Raw genomic sequence first — 21,500 nt, 5'->3', positions numbered from 1 at the left:
TTGTGTAAACTGCTAGATTCCTTCATCCTGCTGGCAGCAAAGTAGTTCCTCGTTAGTGTCGAGTGACAAATTGCTTTTCTAGAGCGGGAAACCATTTGGGGTTTTTGTTTTTAGCGGGAATCCACCGACCACAAAAGTACACGCCACATGACACATGTTTACATAACAAATATTACACAGACAGAGAGTGACGCATGCCTCATACTGTAATACACACGCACATAAACACACACGCACACTGTGGCTTGTAGCGGCTGTCAGAGCACCACAGGAGTGTGAAAGTGTGATCCTGTGGCCCTGGTGTCTGTCAGTCTCAACCAGATGACTTGACATTCTCAAGTGTCTGTGTGTGTGTGTGTGTGTGTGTGTGTGTGTGTGTGTGTGTGTGTGTGTGTGTGTGCGTGTGCGTGCGTGCGTGTGTGTGTGTGTACCTCTTGAGACAGTAACAGGGCGCCGGCAGTCCTTCTGCCTCAGTCTCACAGCTCTGTCTGCAGGGAAGCTGCCTTGTTACTCCTGAAGACCTGAAGACCTTTTTTCCTGCTCTGGCATCTAAAAATAAAGTCAGAGGAGATGCTGAAAACACTGTCAAGATAAAAAAAAAAAAAAGCAGTTCAGGTGAATACCCATCCTGCAGAGGACACTAATGCTGCGTGCATAGAAAACAGGTTGCCACAATGTCATTATAGCTTATATATGGACAATTTCTGTACTTAGAAGTGAAGCAAGTTGCTGGAAACCAGTAAAATTACTCATGAAGCTCCGCCCACCTTCAGCCAATATCCCTGCCGTCAATTAACCATGGATAAACAAAACACGATAACAAGTAGGAGGGGACACTGAAAATACTGCCGTTATTCAAATGAATATCCATCTTCTGGAGGACACTAATGCTGCAATCACACAATGTGGCAGGATAAGGAAAAAAAGGAAAAGTTATTCTGATTAGTATTAATGTATGACTCTAAGATGGTTACCTCCATTGCTGGCTTTGTCGGCTATGTCAGTTTATATTTTTTTCCTGTGTAATATTTAACACAAACGTTCGCACACCAGATAAACGTGCTTATTTGGGTTATTGGGTTCGCTGCATGACATTTGCTTTTCGTTAAACTAACTGAGTTCTGATATGTTTTGATAGTTGTTCAGTAGAAAGCAATAGTTCCTACATGAATCTGCTCACAACAAGGCCTGTGGATAATCATGCGTAAAGGGGTCGTGATTTCTGGAAAGAAACGCCGCTGTTTTTTTTTAAATGCATTTTTCTGGTGCTTTAAGCACCACAAGCCAAGTGTCATCTAGTTCCATGACACCGGCGAGAAGGCAGACATCTCTACGGGCTTTATCTCCAACACCTGGCAACTCACAATAAAACAATCTAGACTGATAAACAGCACCACAGGTCAGAGGAAAAATATGATTTTTTTTATTTGGGGGTGACTTACTTATCAGCTGCAGAGGATTATGAAAAGATAACGTGTGTGATGTTTTTGTCTTAAGTATCAAAGCATAAAAACTGATGCAGTCAGCCATCTCGATCAGCTGTCACAGAGTCGCACACTGAAACTCTAAACGCAGGTCAAACTGATCATCTAAGTATTGATCATATATGTTCACCTTATTAACCCTTTAAAACCTGAAACTAAGTCTGACTTCTTTTAAAAGCATGGGCAGAAAACAGTAAGAAACACAACAAGACATGGCCCAAAACTTGGCAGAGAATTTGTTAAGAAAAAAAAGTAACAAGAAAGTAAGAAAAATAAAAATTAAATTTATGGTTGAAACAATTACAAGTGTAGTTTTCTGGACATTTTTCCCTTGAATTTTTTTTAATTGTTCCTCTTTTAAAAAAAAAAAAAAAAAAATTAAGTCATTTTCTTGTCACATTTTACTCATTTCTTACAATTTGAGAGAACTCCAAATTGCTTACTACATTTTTCCTTATGTTTTCAAAAGAAATCAAACCAATTTACTTGGGTTTTAAATATCTTGTGTAAGGCAGCTTAACACTGCACAAAAGAAAATTTAATGTCAATTCAGGTCTCAAGGGGTTCAAATCCAGGGAAAGAAAACATTTGTTTTGTTTCCACATGGAGGAAGCCTTAATAACTGACTTAAATCCTCTGCAGGAGCTCTCACAGAATGGGCTCCGCTTTGGGGCGGACTCAATTTTGCATGGCTGACATTTGAATCATTGTTCCTCCAGGACCATGTTTGCCAGTCTCCTAAATATTGGCTGTGCTGGAGAGGATCAGTGGATTTGACAACAGGTGGGAACCTGGGCCTCGGTGGCCTTTCCTGATAATTAGGGATTGGTTTATGTAAATCTCAAACGCCATCCCCACAAACTCCCTTAGAAGACACTGCTGCTGCTGCTGTTCCCCATCAACCCCGCTCATCTCGGCTGAAGCCAAGCTTTCATTTCCTCACCTCTCATGGGTGCGAATCAATGGGGGAAAAGTCCAGCAGCTTGTGTGATCTGTGCAGAAGCAGAGCTGAGATGTATTGCGCAGGTTAGCCAGTGGGCTTTTTAAAACCTATTTTGCTGCCTGGTTTGTTGCTATGGACTGTCTGTTGCTGATAAGAGCCGGTCAAAGCTTTTCCATTTCCACCAATGTTCCTCAAAGCAGATACACGCCCACCGTGCACTTATCAAACACACGCTGCACATATACAGATGCACACACAGATTCTGCAATCACACACACCGCAATCACAACAATAACCCGTCAAGATTAGAGTCTAAAATAGCTGCAATAATGTAAACACCAGCAGAACACAAAGACTCCCAATACAAAGCACCTGTGGCAAAGTGCGGCTGTTCATGTTCAGAAAGATGCAGATTTAACTGCGCTGTGATTGCCAAAGCTGCGGTTTGTGATGTTGAACTGGATTGCATCACTGTATATTGTAAGATGTTGCTGTTATTGTGCGCCCACCCTGTACCTTTTCACTGTGGAAAGGGAGATGCGTTTTTCAGCGGGTCTTTTCAAAGCCATCGCAGCATATGGGCACAAAGAAAAAAAGGTGCTTATCAGCAGAAGAAATGAATCAATTTGCCAGCATGAATCACCACTCGCTTTCCCAAAACAGCTCCAGCATTTGCGGCAGCAGCTGGCCCTTTGTACCCTCACTGTGTGCTGTTTCACACACATTGCTCAACTCAGAGGGGGCAGCAGTCTGAGTGCTGAGCATCAATAAATGATAAAATAATCAATAAATCCTTCAAGATCTTGACCTGGTTTGACAAGAAGCTCAGTGTCTGTCATTACTGAAAACCGTTAGGTAGAATTTCTTTTATCAAGTAATGAAATCTAAAGTAATGTTGCTGTTTTCCTCTTTTTACGCTCTGTAACCATTACGCTTATTGGTTTATTGTTTGTTGTTGGAGACACAGCTAATAATTCAGCTGCAGAACATGGTGATGAGAAACATGATGGCATTGATGATGAAAATGGACAAACAGCTAACAAATAACAAGATGAAAAAGAGGGGGAAAAAACATGTCCTCAGCAGCACCTGGTTCGGACTGCACCTTGTGCATAAATGAGTTTTTGAGGAATTGCTGTAGGGCTTTGGTTTAATAATGTAGAGGAGGGAGCAACACAAAATGTTCCCAATTAAAATGAAGATGAATTGGAGCAGCGGGTTCCCTGTTGCGGCTCTACTTCTGAATGTGTCTCTAAATCTCTGCCATACAGGCAGGTCATTAAGCACTAAAGACTGCTCTGGTCCCGCGGCGGCGGCGGCGCAGCCAGAACACATCACATCCCTCTCGCTGTGTACTGTACACCAGAGCCACGAAGCTGTGCCGGGCGGAGGAGGAGGAGGAGGAGGAGGAGGAGGAGGAGGAGGAGGAGGGAGCTCAGAGAGTTTGATGTGGTGGAGTTACTTAATATTCATAATTCAAGTGTCTTATGCTGCACTGTGAAACTTGTATCAAACTGCCTTCATTTCTTTTTGATTTTTATTTTCACCAAAGGAGAAGATTTTTTTTAACTTGGACGAGGAATAATCTATGAAATTAAAGTTGAAAATCCCAAATACTGAATTTCTGAGGTTGGTAAATTTCTTGGAAAAAACTGTAATTGGACATAAATTAGAATAAAAATAAAGAAAAGTGTTTAGCTAGAACGGGAGAACAGGGTTGGTCACCACACTTTTTACTCTCATTTGAACCCCCCAAAAACTGTATCCCTAATAGATTCCCCTTCAATGTGTAATGGAAGCCTTAAATGTCAAGTATGAATAGAGTGACCTTACTCTCTTTAAGCTTATTTCATTCAAAATATATGGACTGTCAAATATGTCTTGTGCACTTGTGACAATCATCCCCATCATGAGTTTGGTAGTCAGTCACACACGATGGGGTTGGTTGTCCCTATGTTCTTTTAATGGGGGACGGGGAAATGGAAGCAATCCTAAAAAGGAATTTAAAAAATTCAATTTGATTGAAATTTTTCATTGACATGCAGCAGCCTAACCAGTATGGAAGACTGAAACTGAAAAAATCAGAAATAAATGAATTAATCAAAGCTGCAAGCAGCAATGAACGGGCCCTCGCACCTTAGCACGCGTCGGGGCTACTTTCTGGACTCGGCGTCCAGTATCAAATTACGTAGTCCTGTTTTGTTTGATTTTTTAAACAATGATTATCTTACAAAACAAAATCATTTACAATTCAGTAAATTCTATTTACACATCTTTCTAATATCGCAAAATTAAAGAAAGATTTAAAATAGACAATATAAACCTCTATTAGGATTACATTTAATTAGGTGCTTCATAGAAGTAAAAAGAAATACTGTAAATAACCGATATAATTTGAAAGTGTTTTGAGCCATACAAAATGTCCCAAATTAACTGAAAACAGAAAGTCTGATGCAGAAAGGCAAATTTAGCAGAAAACAGAGTTTTAATGGATATTTAAAGGAGGTTATTTAGGTAATGAGCTGAATTTAAAGACAGAGTCTGATCCAGGGCTTCTTGACTTTTAAGTCCAGAACTGTGGACGACTATTTCACTTCATTTAAGGCCCGGAAAGTCTGATGTGATAATCGGAGATTGAAGTGATTTGATCAATAAACCATCAGTTGTTCCTAACAGCTCAAACATGTCCGCTGTATTAACATATAACAGGCAACTGAGTTTTGTTCTGCAGCTGTGGTGTCTTTGTGCATCACACAAGCCTTTTGTGTCTCTTTCTGTCTCTTTTTTGTGTTTCTTTCTTTTCTTCTTGTCTTTGTCACTCTGCGTGGTGCCACTCTGATCACTTCATCTAATGGAGCACAAAGCTAAAGGAAGACAAAGACTGCCGATCATCTTGTCTTATCTCCTTTGGGGCTCAATGTTACAGCATAACACACACACACACACACACACACACACACACACACACACACACAGAGTTATTCACAGAAATGTATCTTAAGTCTTCTTCACCTCACTCTTCCCACGCAAATACTTAACGGCAAAGTTTACAAAAAAGTTATTTTTCCAGTCGGCCAGACACTCAGTGAGCTATACGCTGTTTACCCCATTATCGTCCCTGACCGCTGACACCAAATCAAATGGAAAAGAACACACACATATATTTGTAGCCGGGGGAGAGGCTGCCGAGATATGAGATCCAGATCAGGTCAGCAGCTTGGCCCTTCTAAATTGAGAATTGTCTTGGTGCGGCCCACCCCCCCGAGGGAATACGTCGGCTGGTCTGGTCTGGTTTAGAGCAGCAGTTCAGTCTGTAAAATACCTTAAAAAATCCTAGTTGTAGTACTCTGCAGGGAGCAACCCAGTTTGTCTGGAGTGATGGTGGGGGAGCGAGTGTGTCGATGTGTAAAAAAGGGAGTGTTTACAAGTGTGTGTTTAATAAAAAGGCAGCCTGGAAAACCACAGCGTGGTCAAAAGATAATTTGCAGAAATCCCTCTGTTTGCTTGCTGATGAAAGGATCCATCTATCAGTGTAAACACAGACCTGGATACAGTGCTGGAGGCAGTACCCCGAAAGTTCTTCATTGGTGCTTCAAGTCAAATAACATTGAACTGCCCATTATAAAATTTCCTGTATAATCGGCATTGCTTCCGCACAGTGCGGCCCCTCGAGCAGCCAACTTCTGGTTAAGTGTCTGCTGACTTGAAAGGGATAAAAGACTTTTGTAATTCTATTGGACTGACCAGATCAAATTCTGAGAATGAAATAAGCAATTTGCGTTAAGTTATGATGCTCCAAAAATGTACCCACTGATTTCCATACGTCCGGGCAAAAGTCTGTTTGGGCCACGTCACATCACGTGATGGAGTACAAAAATTGGCTTCAAAGCCCAGTGCACTTCCTTGGGGTTTAGCAAGAGAAAACACACAGTGTGTCATGTTAAAGATAATGTTTCATGTGGCGTTGCTATGACGATCAGCTAAGAAATTTGCAAAGGAAAATTAAACTGAGAAATGTATCTGGTACCAAAAGTGAGTCAAGTCAAGCCGAACCACACAGCAGAAATGAGGCATGATAGCATCCGGACTTGGCTTCCTCGATGCACAGCAATACTACCAAGTGAAGGTACAAGGCAAAAACGCTTTTTTGCTGTTGTTGCTTTTTTTAAAAAAATATCTATTGAACTTTTTTCTACTTAAACAATGCCACCTATCATCATCAAATCAAATGACTCATGTACACACACACACACACACACATACATATATACACACACACGTATGTATATACTTCACATCGTGATTTGTCTGTCTGTAGTCTCTTCACTTTGCAGCATATGTCTCAGTCGTGTTGTTGTTGTGTCACTAAAACACCAAAAATGAGTTAGTTAGTTAATGATATTTTATTTTATTTTAAAGTTCCTGTAAGCAGCAGCCTAAGCTACCGTAGGTAGCCATAAATGCTAACAACTGCCGCTGACAGTGGGCTATGTTAGTATAACAAATACTTTTGCCTTTGCTCTTGCGTTTTTGATCCATTTCTTCTTAATGTGAAGGACTCCTAAGATCGACAGGCCTGCTGTGCTTTGTCACTGTTGCCAAGCTTTGATTAGACGATGCTGTTCTGGAGGAGGAGTTTAGCAAATGGTCAGTTGATAGTAAGAAGTTATCACATTGTTTGTAAAATCTTCCTGCAGCCAGCTCAGATTTCAGCTCCTGATGGAAACTTAGATCACAACTTTAAATGATCAGATGTAGCAGGATCAAGGACAAATGTAATTTCGTTTTCTTTAAACTTTATTTAAAAAATGACTAATAAATCTACCTTCTACCTTCTTCTACCTTAAAACTGCGTCTGCAGATTAGTTATCATTCCATACTGTCATGATGTGAAACCGGCCGACGTGCTTTGAAACATGATCAGAGTGTGAGTGGTGAAATAGACAAAAATTGAATTAACAAAAAGAAGCAATAACGCAGGTGACGTTGGAGATAATAGTTAGGGAACTAAAACATGGCAGTGGACGGGATTAATAGCACCAGAATAAAAAAACGTGTCTGCATGTGTTCTCCCATAATTTGCCTGCATGACGTGCGTGTGCGACTGACTGGCAAAGCTGCTGAGGGGAGGTAAACCTCTCCACGTGTGAGTGCTGCACAGGCTCCTGAAATGTGATAGAAGTAATTATGGCACTCAGCGGTGCATGTAGAAAACGCAGATAACGCTGGCTCTCTGAGAGAACTCTTCAGCGGTGGCTCTGCTCGTCTGTCCTGCACAATTACAGGCTGAGGAGGAAGCCTGACACTTCTTCAGTGAACCACTTTAATGTACTTGTGGCTCCTCAGACGCTGTAACTCGGTATTCAGATTTCATTTACATAAAAAGAACAGATAACGCATTTCAAGCGCAAATGAAGTCTTGTGCAGCCAGTTACACATTTTACTGTCACTGTATTGTTTAACTTTAACCATTTTCATAACCTGATTACTTCTAAAATCTTAATTAATCTGTAATTATCTAGATTTTGCACACACAAAGACAGTTTGCATCGTCTTCTATGATACGTTGGCATCATATTTGATTGTAGTAATTAGTACTATTAAGTGATTGTCATTGGGCTGATGTTGTTTTCCAGTAATTGGCTTAAATACTCAAAAGCACCACTTGAATTTGATTTTTTTTTATGCAAGAGTTTGGTTCAGTGGTCGCAAAAATTCCTATTTCTTTTAACCCCTTGAAACCTGAGCAAATAGGTGAGATTTCTTTCAAAACATGGGAAGAAGGCGATGAGCAATGACAGAAGAAATGGCCCAAAAATTAGCAAGAAAAGAAATTAGTTAAAAGTACAACTAATTACCTGAAAAAAAAACATTTAAAAGTCAAAAAGAAATGAAAAGAAAGAAAAAAAAAACACAAAAATCACTGGCAAAATGCTTAAAATTATAATAACTTTGTAACATAATTTTAAATATGTAATTCTGATAATTATAAATAGAGGTTTTCCTTGGCTTTTTCTTTTTTCCCCTCAACATTTCTCCCCAAGTCTTTTTTTTAAAATAATTTTCTAAATCAACTAATTTGTGAAACATCTATTACCAAGCAATGTCCCATATTTTTGAGAGGAATCACACCACTCAAGGTTCAGAGGTTTAAATAGGCATCTGAAAGCAGCACAAGAAAAGTGTCAGTCCACATTTCAGAGAGTCAAGACTGCAGTCGATACCTTATATGCACCACCTATTATATTGTATTCTTCATGCAGTATAATAAGTAGGTAACGCTGCGTAACTTGCACAGAATGAAACGAGGCAAAGTACAAACCCAACAAATAAGTCAGTACATCAGTTACTCATCCACTATGTGTTATTTCTGCGAGCCAGACTACCAGCGTGTGACTACTTATTTGTCCTTGCAGCTGCAGGGAGTTTGCTGTAGTTCTGTGTTTCTTTCCAGAGGGGAGAGATGTGAATTCGAGACAGATGGTGTGTATGCGGAGGCTGATGTTTCCACCAGCATATTCTACCACCTGGGAGCCAGAAAGAGCCCGAGTGCCACAAACTTTTTGTCCCTAGGTAACAATTTCCCTAAGTATCACATTATTGCACTGTGCCAAGGCACAGTTATGCAGCAGAGACTGAAGAAGATGATTCAAGTTGCCAAAATGTTACAACTTTTTAATGAGAATCAGCTGTTTAACATCGTCTTCTACTTTTGACTTTGTCTTTTTCTCTCCTTCTCTTTTTAAATGCAAGTAAATTTGTAATTAAAATCTTATAGATGTTGCTGAACTACTGTTTCGTTCTTCATTGCTACTTTTACTGAGGATGTGGGAAATTCTCCATTAATTAAATTAATTAAATTAATAAAATACCTCAAACACAAGCGGCATCCTCCTGGGCTGAAAACTGAAGCAACATGGAAGTGCCAAAAGCTGTAGTTCCTCTAACGGCCACTTGAGGCTGACTCCAAAAGCATGTCAGTCCCCAGAAATGCCCACATTAAAAGTGCTTTACAGAAGCATAAACATGTTAAAAGCCAGATAAGAAAAACTATTTGTTCTCTATATTTAATTTCAACAATCATGACAATTGTACGGGGGATGAATTTCTTTTTAACTGTTGTTAAGGCTTAAAGTTACGAATATAATTAAGGGCGTGGACACTTTGAGTGGCAGTTAGATGCCATCTGTTAGTAAGTCACTATAACAACCCAAAATTGACAAAATATAGGCGTAATCGTAGCCGTCGCTATTTCAGTGTGTATTCAGTTTATGAAGGTTAACTGTAACATTTCAGTGGCCTAAAAAAGGCTTGTACAGTGCTTGATTGTACTTAAAGACCCTCTCAGGAATAGGATATCCATTTTTTTAAAAAAAAGTAGCCTGCAGTTTGTGTTAAGGTTTTGAGCTGATTTTTCTTTAGTAAAAATTAGCTTGAGCATTGTCATGGTTAACCTTTAAATGCACCATGCTAGTCAAACTAGCAGCTAGCATTAGGGTTATCTTCGCCCTCTTATCCAAATATGGTCACTTTTGGTTTACAGACTGCATAAAATAATGAATTTAGCTACCATGATCTCACCTATTGGTTTGTGGACTCCTGTTATGAAGCCTCAAGACTGAAGTCGCCATCTTGTTTTCTTGTTTTGGAGCCAGAAGTGACCATAATTTGGACGAGAGGTTGGAGCTGTGGAGGAGCGCGGGGGGAACTTCCTCACAGACTGTAGTCACTCGAGCAGTCACACCCTAAATTAAGTATAAGTATAACTTAAGTACCCTAAGTATAACTTAGGTGTATAAATGTCATAAATGTTGGAATTAGCTATAGAGACAAAAACTTTTTTGCACCTGGCTGTAAACATGTTTATTTCTGCTTTAAAGTTGGGCATTTTAACATGGGGGTCTGTATGGGGATTGACTCTGTTTTAGAGTCAACCTCAAGTATTTTTGGCACTTCCACTTTGATTTCACTTTTCAACCACGCAGGTTCTTACTTGTTCTGTCTCTAAACAACCTAGATGGCGACGGCAAAAACGCCAATCTTGAGGCTTCGAAACAGGAGTCACTAAACCAATGGGTGGCTTCATTGTGATTACGTCGATTATTTTACACAGTCCTCGCTCCAACAGCAACAACAAACGTGATAACAACCAGTCCCATAAACTGAATAGATAAAACCTTATTTTAGAGTTTATAATAAAAAAAAAAAAACAATTAAAAACCTCTTTATCTGGTGGCATGTTGCTTTATTTTTGTTTTTTTAACAAGTAAATATCTGGAATGGGCTGACAAACAGTGCAGGTGGAGAGTATGAAAATAAATGACGGTTTTGTTTTATGGTGTTTTGGCACATACAGTATGAAGATGTGTTTGTCATTATGACTTTAAGGTAAATAACAATCTAGAACCAGAAAGCATAAGTCCTATAAATCAGATCTCTGTAGGAATATGGCGGTACAGGAGTGCAGAAATGACATCATCATCAATGTGTCTTTCCGGCCCAGAGGGCGGGCTCCTAATCTTAGCTGCATGACAGCCTTCAGGATAATAACTTGCACCCACACACGGCCTTTGTTCTTGTCCTTTGTCTGGGTCCACAGCAGGGGGAGGAAGTGGGAAAGGCGAATAATGGAGCTCTGGACTGGTGTCCTGCCGGAGCAGGAGTACAGCACGCTAAATGATGCGTCATTATAGCAATTCCATAATGGCGATCTAATTGGGCTCAGGCGATGCCGCAGCGGCATTTCACGTCAATCATTTCTTTTTCTGGCACTGTCTCTTTCTCAGGCTGCTCTTCCTGCCCTGCCTCCACTTGTTTTGTTACCAGTGTTTCTGCACCTGCTCATATCCCACAGTTTTATTCTTCCATCTTTCACCTTCTCCTCCTCCTCCTCCTCCTCCACATTCTCAGTCTTTCTGCTCTCGTGAATGACGAAGCGACGTCACAGACAGATACAGGAAAGAACAACGAATGTGTTTCTCAGTGCAGGAGACTCAGGAGAACCACTGTGCGTGTGATGACTGAAGAATCTGTAGTATGTCGGCGAACGGTGAGCAGGAGGCTGAATATGTGCACCATGTGTCAAAGGCTAAGAATCAGCGCTGAGTTACTCAAAAGCCTCTCAGCACAGAGGCTGAGATTTCCTGCTGTATGTCAAACTACATGAAGTGTTTATGATCAACTCAAGTCAATCCTCAGAAATTCAATTCAATTTAAACATCTTTATTATTATTCTGAGGAAGACAAGAAAAACACTGAAAGCTATATTTCCAAAATAATTTGTCATTCAACCATAAGGGTTAGTTACCGTTCACCTTTGAACCAATATTGACAGATTCATTAACAATGAAAATAATCTTTGGTTGCAGACCTAAATGAAAGCATATTTGTTGAGCCAACAGAGTGGCTGTAATCAGCTCTGGCGGCCGTGTTGCAGGCAAAAAGTGGCACACTTTCTCACCCGGATGCACTCTCAGATACCAAAATTTGGCATCAGTTGATTTCATGAGAACGAGTACTCCATAGCTCGGTCAGGACCCGCGTTCTGCACCCAGCCCTGTAAACCATCCCTACTGGTAAACAGCCACATCTTTCCAACTTCACTCAGTTTGAAAATCAGACTTTCTTTAACACATTTGTTTCTACTCCGACAACACAATCAAATATCTTTCTCAGACTTTGCACAGTTCCTCCAGAGCAACTAAAGACATTATACACCTGTTTTCACAGACTGGGAAGGCTTCCTCCAGGTAACTAAAGTGAACTTTATGAGAAAATTCTGTACCGTGCCCCAATTAACCCAACCTGCATGGCAGGGGGAACAAAAAAGACTCCAGCCAGCAGATTCTGGTCCACTGTGCCAACAAAAACAAAGAAGCCATAAAAAGGGATGACTTACACAAATATATACCCTTTAATTAATGCATACAAATTCACTATCAGCCTTAATCATGTTTTAACTCAAACAAGGTCCTGTTGTGCTGTCTAAACAGAAAACTGTTGATTTGTTGGTGGTACGTAGTTGCATGGTCACTAGGACTCCATGCCTCTCCACCACCTTTACATCGGTAACCATAGTGACCCTCATGGTGTCATAAATGACGTTTTGTATTTGTTTATGATTCAATGTTCTCTCGCTCATGATGTCAAATCAGTTACACGAGAAAATAAACTACCAAGAGATAAAACAGGTTACGTTCATTAAAGTGTCCCTGCTTAAAATGAAGGTGTCAGAGGTCTAAGATAAAGTAAAGCAATAAAGTAAAGAAAATCTATTTTTTACCAGTTTCATAAGTCCTTAGTCCTTTTGTGTCTCTGAGAGCATCTTAAAAACTAAACGCAGATGTTCACTGTAATTTCGGCAGACGTAGTGGCTTTGCTCCAACATGTTCCTGCGTCCCACAGAACGCAGAGCAATTAAACTGGATTTTCTGTTGGTGCAGTTTTCTTTAAGTATTAATCAGCCTTTTCTTTGTCTGCTCAGCCATAGTGGTTATCAGCGTTTGGGTTAATTAACCTCCTCGTTCTTATATTTAGTTTCAAAAAGTCTTTAGCTGCTTTAAAAATTGTAAAACATATTTCAGTGTATGCCGGTAGAGTATTCCCAAGAGACAGGAGAAATCTGCTGATATAAAACAAAAAAAAACTCCAAGATGAGATAAAAAAAGGTGCAATATGTCTGTATATTACATTATAAGGTGTTCAGTCATTCAACAATGAGGTAAAATAAATTCACTTTGTGACTGACGGGCTCACTGCAGTCTTTTGTCATTAATGGCTTCATTTCTCACAGGCAGTACTGACACATGCTGAGATGTGATGTGACAGGGATGTCATGTTGGTTTGCAGAGCTCAGGCTGACTGAGTGTCACAGTCACATGTACGAGCAATTACAGCTGCAAGTGTCAGCAAACAGAGGAGCAATTCAGGCATGACGAAAACAAACATCTTAAAGTTTCAGCCTTTTTTAAAAAAGAAATCGACAAAATTATGAAGTAAGATGTCCCATCATTCATACATTTGTTAGAAGTTATACCTAAAGACAGATACAGTATAGATCAGAGGTATATACTGAGGATACTTTTGTTGATGGCCAAGAAAATTATAACGGTGAACTGGAAGGATGCAAAACCACCAACTAAAACCCAGTGAACAGATGCAGAGGCTCAAAAGGGTTAACACAATGAAACAAATGACGGCAAGACTGCAACTGAAAACACTTTTATACAAAGGTGGACTCGAGTTACATAATATCTGTAAGTTTAATCAAGTAGAGTGAGTTGTTGTAATATATTGTATTATAATGAAATATTATTCAAAATACCAGTATTGTGTTTTCTCTTCTGCTTTAAATCTGTTCTGTAATTATCTGATTTAACTTATCTAATTGTTCACTTAAGTATATTGTTTATTATTATATTATGTTTTATTTTTTTTAATATATCATTTTTAGTGATGTTATGTAATGGAGTAATAATACTTGGTTAAAGTACCTGAGTACCTGTATTTTGCTTGAGTTTTTCTATTTCTGTAAACTTTCTCTTTTCTAAATAAAATGTAAGCTTTCACTTAACTACATTTCCCTTTGGCAATTTAGTTACTAGTCTATAGGGAAAGAACTGCGGAAGGGAGGAGGAGAGGAAGGGAGGAGGGGACGGATGGACGAATGAAGGAATGAGAGGGGAAAAAGAATACTTGATTTTGTTCTTTAAATCCTTTAAGTTGCACAAAATGCCTTTTTTTCAAACGTGATGTTTTAAGGTATGTGACGTAAAAATAAACTTCCTTCTCTCTAAAATTCTTACTTCTTGCTTTTTTATTTACAGCATTTAGCTTTGCTTTCAATACTTAAGTACATTTAATAAAATAAAATTACTTTTGATACTTAAGTAAAGACAATATCAGACACTAAGAGTTTTACTCAAGTAATATTCTAATAGATAACTTTAACTTTTACCAAAGACAATTTTCGATTAAGAAATCTGCACTATTAATCAAGACTTGAGAAATCCTATGTCGGGAAACATATTTTTTGGAAAAATAAAGAAAAGAAAGAAACACTAAATAGAAAGTATAAGCATCAGGCCCTCTGACTGAAACCTTCACCTTTGCTTGTTGTCAATGCTTTGCTGCATTTGTAACCACATCAGCGTACATCCAACTCTTAACATGCACAAAGTATTTTGTTCTTTGTCCTTATTCTAAAAAAGGCAATATTCCAATTAATGTGTTTATATGAATAGCAAAAATGAATATTCCTGTTTAGATGAAGCCCTGCATACTCCTATCAACATGCGCTAACATGTCTTTGATCACATCAAAGTCCGATCGTATTTCACTTAACTACATCAACACAACTTCACAACGGGCGGATCCAGGCCTGGAGTCAACAGGTCAGAGGTTTTCAGAGGTCACTACGGACGAGGAGAAGCTAATTATGAAGGCGGAAAACAACAAAATTATTTATGACACCACACATCCTTTTTATAAGGACAACCATAGAAAGGAAATGGCCTGGAACACAATATCGGGAGTTATGGGAGTGGATGGTGAGTTATTATCAATTAGCTTCTGTACGGATATAATGTGCGTGATTCTGTAATTACCGCTGGATGTCCTTGGTCTCACCGCTCCAGCTGATCTGGCAGTGCTGCGCCGTGCCACACTCAAACCGCAACCAGTGGGAATGAGCGAGCACGGAGCAAAACCGCAGCTGAACCATTACGCACATGCAAGCTGTGGAAATCCAGGGTAACCAATTCCACTCATAGAGTAGGGCAGGTTTTCCTTTGACTGTTACAGGACTCACAAATGTGCGTCCTGCAAACTGTTGCTGAGTTGGTTTGTGGACAACATATCCATGACAACACACAGAGCTGACCTTAAACAGACAAGACTGCAGTAAAAACCCCAACTGACATGTTAAAAGAATGTCCTAAAAACCAAATATCAGCATATCCTACTTGACTTAACTCGAAATTGCTACATTCGGAAAAAAAATGCCTAATTCGGATAATCCAAATGGAATATGCTGTTTATATGACCTGTGTGAAGTTCTGAATACTGTCATATTCAGAACCTGTAAACGAAGTTGTTAGAGTGTACTGCAGTATACCTGTATATCACGGGAAAAAGCTGAAAAGTTAGACCACCACCATCAGCAAAAAGATAATAAGGAGGTGTAAAATTTCACAGACATTTCACTCATTCATTGTCACATAACTTTTTTTAGGTATACTGTGCAGGAATCGTCAGTTACTGTTTGTAAACACAAAAGGAAGAAAACTGTCTACAGTTTTATTAACATTCAAACTTCTGATTGACTGATTATACAGAAGCTTAGCGTGAAGTTCTTATGTAGGCGAATTCAAGAGAACCAGTAAGGTCGTATCATTTTTTTGCTCCCCATAATAAAAACGATTAGAAATTCATGATCCCTTCTCTGCGGGGGAAACTGAAAACATTTGATTCACTGATTCGATGTCTCTCTGCTCGGCGGCATGGTGCACGGCGTCTGCTGAGGGTGTAATTATAGAGATAGATGAATATACTGTAAGGGTATAATTACCTCTAGTGAAGATTCACTGCAACAGAGCCCAACAAAAGTGTGTGTATGTGGCTGAATTAAGGGGTTGTGACAGTGCGTCTGTAACCTGCGTGCATCAGAGTAGGTACAGCGCTCGGTGGGCTATTTACATATCGCACACTGATGGCTGTTTGATTACACAAGGTGGATGAGCCTGACCTTTATTTTTGTATGAGAGGTGTTATGAGGCCACTGCCATATTGTGAATGGCTGTGACACATGAATACCGATAGATTCAAAAATGTACATTTGCAGAAAAAAAAGAATTACTGCCTCCGTGTACCAGTCAAGTTGCATTTACAGTTTACATCCATGTCTGTGAAAACATAGATGCTCCACGCACACGTTCCTCCCTGCAGCACAGAAGATCTATACAATCAGCATAGTTTTAGGGTGGACATCCAAGATTAGTGTCACCAATGAAGTACCTGACCAAATGTCTTCCCTTCGGTTCCTGAGATATGATATTGACTAATGCTGTTGTTGCAGAACATTATGATGTCAAAACTGTCAACCCTACAATATCGGAATATCGACATCGAGGTTTTCAGTCAAAAATATTGTGATATTTGATTTTCTCCGTATCACCCAGACCTAACTGGGTAATTAAGTTATTTAGTGACAGCTAGTTTATGAAACTGAAAATATATAAACATCGCAATACTTTTACCAGTGGGCCATAGGTTCAATCACAGTTGTCATTCCTGGTTTGGCGATAGATAGCGACTAAACAGACAAATATTTCTTAAAGACTGCTACTTTTAGCAACGAAAACCAGTTAAGCAACTTAACTTCGTCACTGCAGAATAAAAGCAGAAAAGTGACAACTGCAGTTGCAACGGTGTGAGACTTTTAAGGTATGATAACCGTATCAGAAACCATCACAGTTTCCCACTATCACAGTACATGTTATTACATAATTACTAATATATCAATATTTTGGTTGAGCAAATGCTTTATTCTAATTGACACTTGGAACCACTTTGTTGATGGAAACACATGTAAAGTCTGACTGGCAACTGAGAAGAAAAGGAAATGCACACATGCTGGTTAGATTTTACCACAGTATGCATTGAAACTGGTATAGTTACTATGTTCTTCTATACACACCAGCTAAAACCAGCAAGAGCAGCATTAAGATGATAAAGATAGACACAGACGGAGAGAGAGGAGGAAACACTGAGACCTCAGATGAGTGAGGAGCAGAGGGGGTTGGGGTGGGTATTAAAATGCACTCTCGACCTTTCAAAGCAAGACATTATGGAGCACTTACCCGTACCAAACAACACTGTAATAACATTTTCCAGGCGGCTCTGGGTGACCTGCAGGGCCATGTTGTGTATTTGTGCATCTGTGTGTGAACTTGAGCATAAGGTGTAACCAGCATTCATGTATTAGAGAAACAGCATTTGCAAGCAATACGTAAAAAAAAATTTAAAGGGTTATTTTTTAAATGATCATTATCTTGAAAACAGCATGTTGTATTTATATAAACATAACATGCACTTACACATGTACCTGAAATGTAGCTGCACATTAAGGCACACATACTGCATCGCTCATCTAAATATCATGCTCATAAAACAACTGTCTCTACTTTCACACCATCTTCTAACGCCTCCTCTGCGCTGTTGGCCCAAACTAACAATGGCACATTTTAATTAAGGACGGAGGGTAACCCGAGTACACGGCTGATAAACTGTGACACAATGGATCCTCTTTATATTACAACTGTTGAATAATGAGCTTCGGGTCGTGCTTTCGCTGCCACTGAATAACCCGTGTTTGGGAAAAGGTTCGGCTGTCATCTCGCCTGCAGTGCTGAATCCCTCTGCAGCAAAGAGAGAAATCCCACAATAAAGCACTGGGTAAATTCACCCCTGTGTATAGAGGCAGGAGACACTACAGGGTGAAATGTAATCCTAAAAATCCACAAGCGACCACAGAGGAACCTCTTCGTCTCACAGGCTCCAGATATCACTCTCCCTCTAACTTTGCCAGAGGCGGAGGACTCGCTGTGTACCTGCAGCAGAGCATCAGATAGGCTCCTCTGTTTCCTGTCCTGCTCTCTGTCAGAGTAATAACAAACCTCTGTGGGCCAATTACAGCAGCTTTCATGGCTGTGATTGGATCAGTGAGCTTTGATGTGACAAGAAAAAGCACATGCCAATGTCAATATTGTATTACTGTGATACTGCAGCAGATTTATATGATTAGTGTATTGTAAACTCTTATTATTTGTTAGAAACCGTTTTGTTGGATCCCAAAATGTTCATCGCTTGTTCTTTTTTTAAAAACAATTACCTCTCTGTCCTCGGGGGCGCTAAGATTTAAGGAGTCTTTCTCTGTTGATGATAATGTGGAGTTTGCAATTTAAGCAGTACAGCTGATTTCATCACTTGATGAGCTTCACTGTCTTCAAAACACTAAAATCGCTGCAGCTGTCGGGTTTGGAAAAGTTGTGGATCAGTGAAATCAGCAGAGAGAAATTCCCTAACGCAAAGAGGCTTTCGCTTTTTATCTCCACAGTGGCTGACTTAGTTTATACGAGTCATCAATCTCTCACATGAGCGTCATTAAAGCAGCTTCTCACCCACTGACCGGCATCTAAATCAAAATGAAATGTTTATTTTTTCTCATTAAGGCAAGGTGGAAGCTGTTTTATCATTGTTTTAAATGACTATTAATTTTCAATCATTCATATTGAGCATTTATTTTAAAAGGCCTGTACAGCTGCTGTACTCTAATTAAGGATCATTCAGTAGTTGTAAGTTGGCTGAAAAGTAATAACTCTGTAGATCCCAAAAATGTTGTGTGCTCCTGGCAAGTTACTCAGTCAGTGCTAACTGGTTAGAGCAAGTTACACCAAAATATAACATTTCTGTAACGAATAGACAAACTATGACAGTTTGTTATTGGTAAAAACACTTATTGTCTTCAAGCAGAATAAAATGTGTTTTTGTTTTTTGCACTGTACTATTCCCCTATCTGAGTGCAGTGACTTTTCATCACTGTATGTGACCAAGAAATAGTCTGGCATATAAAACCCCTTAAAAAAGACTTATAATTAGGAAGAAATAGAATGTGCTTGTACAGCCTGTCATTGGCTGTCTGTTTCAGACGGTAAAACTCTTCCTTCCTGTTAGCAGTTTTCACATCCATATTTCTATGTGAAATTAGCAAATTTTCCATATAACCAACTTCCTTCCTGACACAGTTTTGTAAGAACACTATCTATCCTTAGCACCGCCCTAGATTATTGTGATTGATTTAAAGAAATACGAACAACCCAAAGCTTTTATGCCCCCTTACCGAGGAATTATGATGGGTTCAGCCAAGCCTTTCTTCTGCGCTGGCACAGTGTGAGATCAGTCTGGGTAATGTGAGACTAAAGTGGACTAAATAAAAAAGTTATGACTAGGGGTCGACCAATATTGTTTTTTCAGAGTGGATAACAATTATTAGTAGTTATTGAGACGGATAACTAATATTTGGAACTGATGCATTTACAATAAAAATGAAAATCTTTCTGTCAACTGTTAGAATTTGAATGTGACAAACTCCAACACAAAACTTTGTTTAAATGCCCGTGGCAAATGTTCAATCAAAACTGAATCATTCAACATCATATACAAGTTCCCAGCATTTTTTTTCTAAAAAGTCAAGTGCAAATTCAAATGAGAAATTCTTGAAAAAAAATAGCTCCCTGAGGTTTTACAAAGTAAAAGTTCCTCCCATGCTGACACTTCCTTTGCACTATTAAATTGGTTTATTTTACTGGGGATCATTAAAATAAAACACAGAAACAGAAAACTGTCAAAATGCCAAATATCGGCTCAATAATCAGCCGATTGGTTAATTAGTGAGCTTTGGAGGTGCTGGTAGGATGATATCATTGGCGACAGCCAGTGCTAAGCTAACCTGCTGTTGGCTATAGCTTCATATTTACCTCAAATATATTAATCTTCTCATCTGACCATTGACAGAGAAGCTAATGAGCGTATTTCTCAAAACGAAGATTGCTCTGAGCTTTAGTTCTCAATTTCATACAAGCATGCCAACATTTTTATAAGTGAATCTTTCTGGTAACACAAAGCCAGTATCACCACAGTCAACACCAATACATGTTATTAAAACAAGCTAATGCATTCATTTGATGGTTTACAGTATGAAGTGAATGTATCATTATTGGACCACTTCTTAACACACTTTTATTACCACCAAATGATTTGCCAAACACTGTTTTTACAATTCTCAGTTAAGTATTTAATCACATGTATGCTAAAACAATTTTATCAAAAGTGGCAAATTGAAAATATGAAGCATCTCAACTTGTTACATGTTGAATATTTTGCACCCAAACTATTTGCGAAACACTTTCACGGTTCAGTTTTTAATGGTGAGTATCTAATCCTGAATGGTTCATGTTCGGTCATTATTCTCTTTTGGGTAATCTCACTGAAAACTGACACTTTCCTGGTCTAATCCTCACAGTCTGCTGCTGCGGCTCCAAACCAGAATGACATTCGGCTTTTAGAGATAACGAGGTTTCCCTTCTTCTCTCCTTCATCATCGGAGGTGTAATTAGACAGGTAATGGAGAGGGTAGCAGCTCTGGGCCCATCGTTTTTAATCAAAAGAGTCATAAGAATGCAAATACTGACCCTTTGTTGACTCAGATGCCTAAAAGACTGATATCATTTTAACTTTTAAAGCAGGGGAGAGACACCAGAGCCCGGCACAGTGAATTCAGATGATGATACACACTTCTTAATTCACAGGAGGAGGAGGAATGTTATGAGTCGCCCCGCATGAATAAAATGGGTAATAAAACTGGCAATGAGGGAGTGATGAAGCTTTTGGCCTCCCTCCCGCCCACCTACTTCAAAGCCAGTCCGCCCACTCCTCTTCCCACTCATGAAATGGCACAGACTGTCTGACTTTCTTCATCTAGTCCGGTGTCTCTCTATCTTGCTCTTTCATTTTCCATCATCCCATCTCTCTTTCTACCTCTCCGCCCCTCTCTCCCCCCACCTGTGTCTGTCAGTCTCAGTCTTTCTCCCTCTTATCAGTCAGGCAGTGAAGCATGGGGAAACTGTCTGCAGCAAGACAACAGCAGGGGAGCATGGGGCCGTGAAATGCATGGAGCTGAGACTTAAGTGACTACAGAGTGACTGCATTAAGGGCTTTAGACTGTAATAAAAGTTTGACTTAAGGTGTAAGGATGGATGTTAAAAGCTGAGCGTGAGCTCAGAGTGCTACAGGAGAAACAGCAAAGCTCCTTGTTTCCATATTGAGGTTTAAACTCAATTTCAAACGCTGAAGATAGAAGATAAAGAAGCCACTGTGAATTCATAAAGTCATGCTCAGTTGGAGGAAATCACGTCACCTTGAGTGCAATACTGTATAAAATCTGGAGCTAATGGACAGAGCACTTTGCATGATTAAACAACAGTGTGTTCATGTGCAGGAGGACATTTAAAAGACAT

General features: G+C 39.5%; 1 long non-coding RNA gene across 1 annotated transcript in view; it reads right to left on the bottom strand.

Annotated features, from left to right (window-relative positions):
- Positions 1-431: 431 nt before the first annotated feature.
- LOC148189580 (uncharacterized) overlaps positions 432-21,500 on the bottom strand; it is a 46,332-nt gene continuing 25,263 nt past the window's right edge. The window contains exon 4 of the long non-coding RNA XR_015776543.1: positions 432-549. This is a non-coding gene — a long non-coding RNA (uncharacterized LOC148189580). The remainder of the gene's footprint in view (positions 550-21,500) is intronic.

This window comes from Plectropomus leopardus, chromosome 5 (assembly GCF_026936395.1).
Source record: "Plectropomus leopardus strain MGB_pleo_1.0 chromosome 5, ASM2693639v1, whole genome shotgun sequence".
NCBI classification, from domain to species: Eukaryota; Metazoa; Chordata; class Actinopteri; order Perciformes; family Serranidae; genus Plectropomus; species Plectropomus leopardus.
The sequence above is the reverse complement of the archived record's forward strand: the minus strand, read 5'-3'. Positions and strand labels throughout refer to the sequence as shown.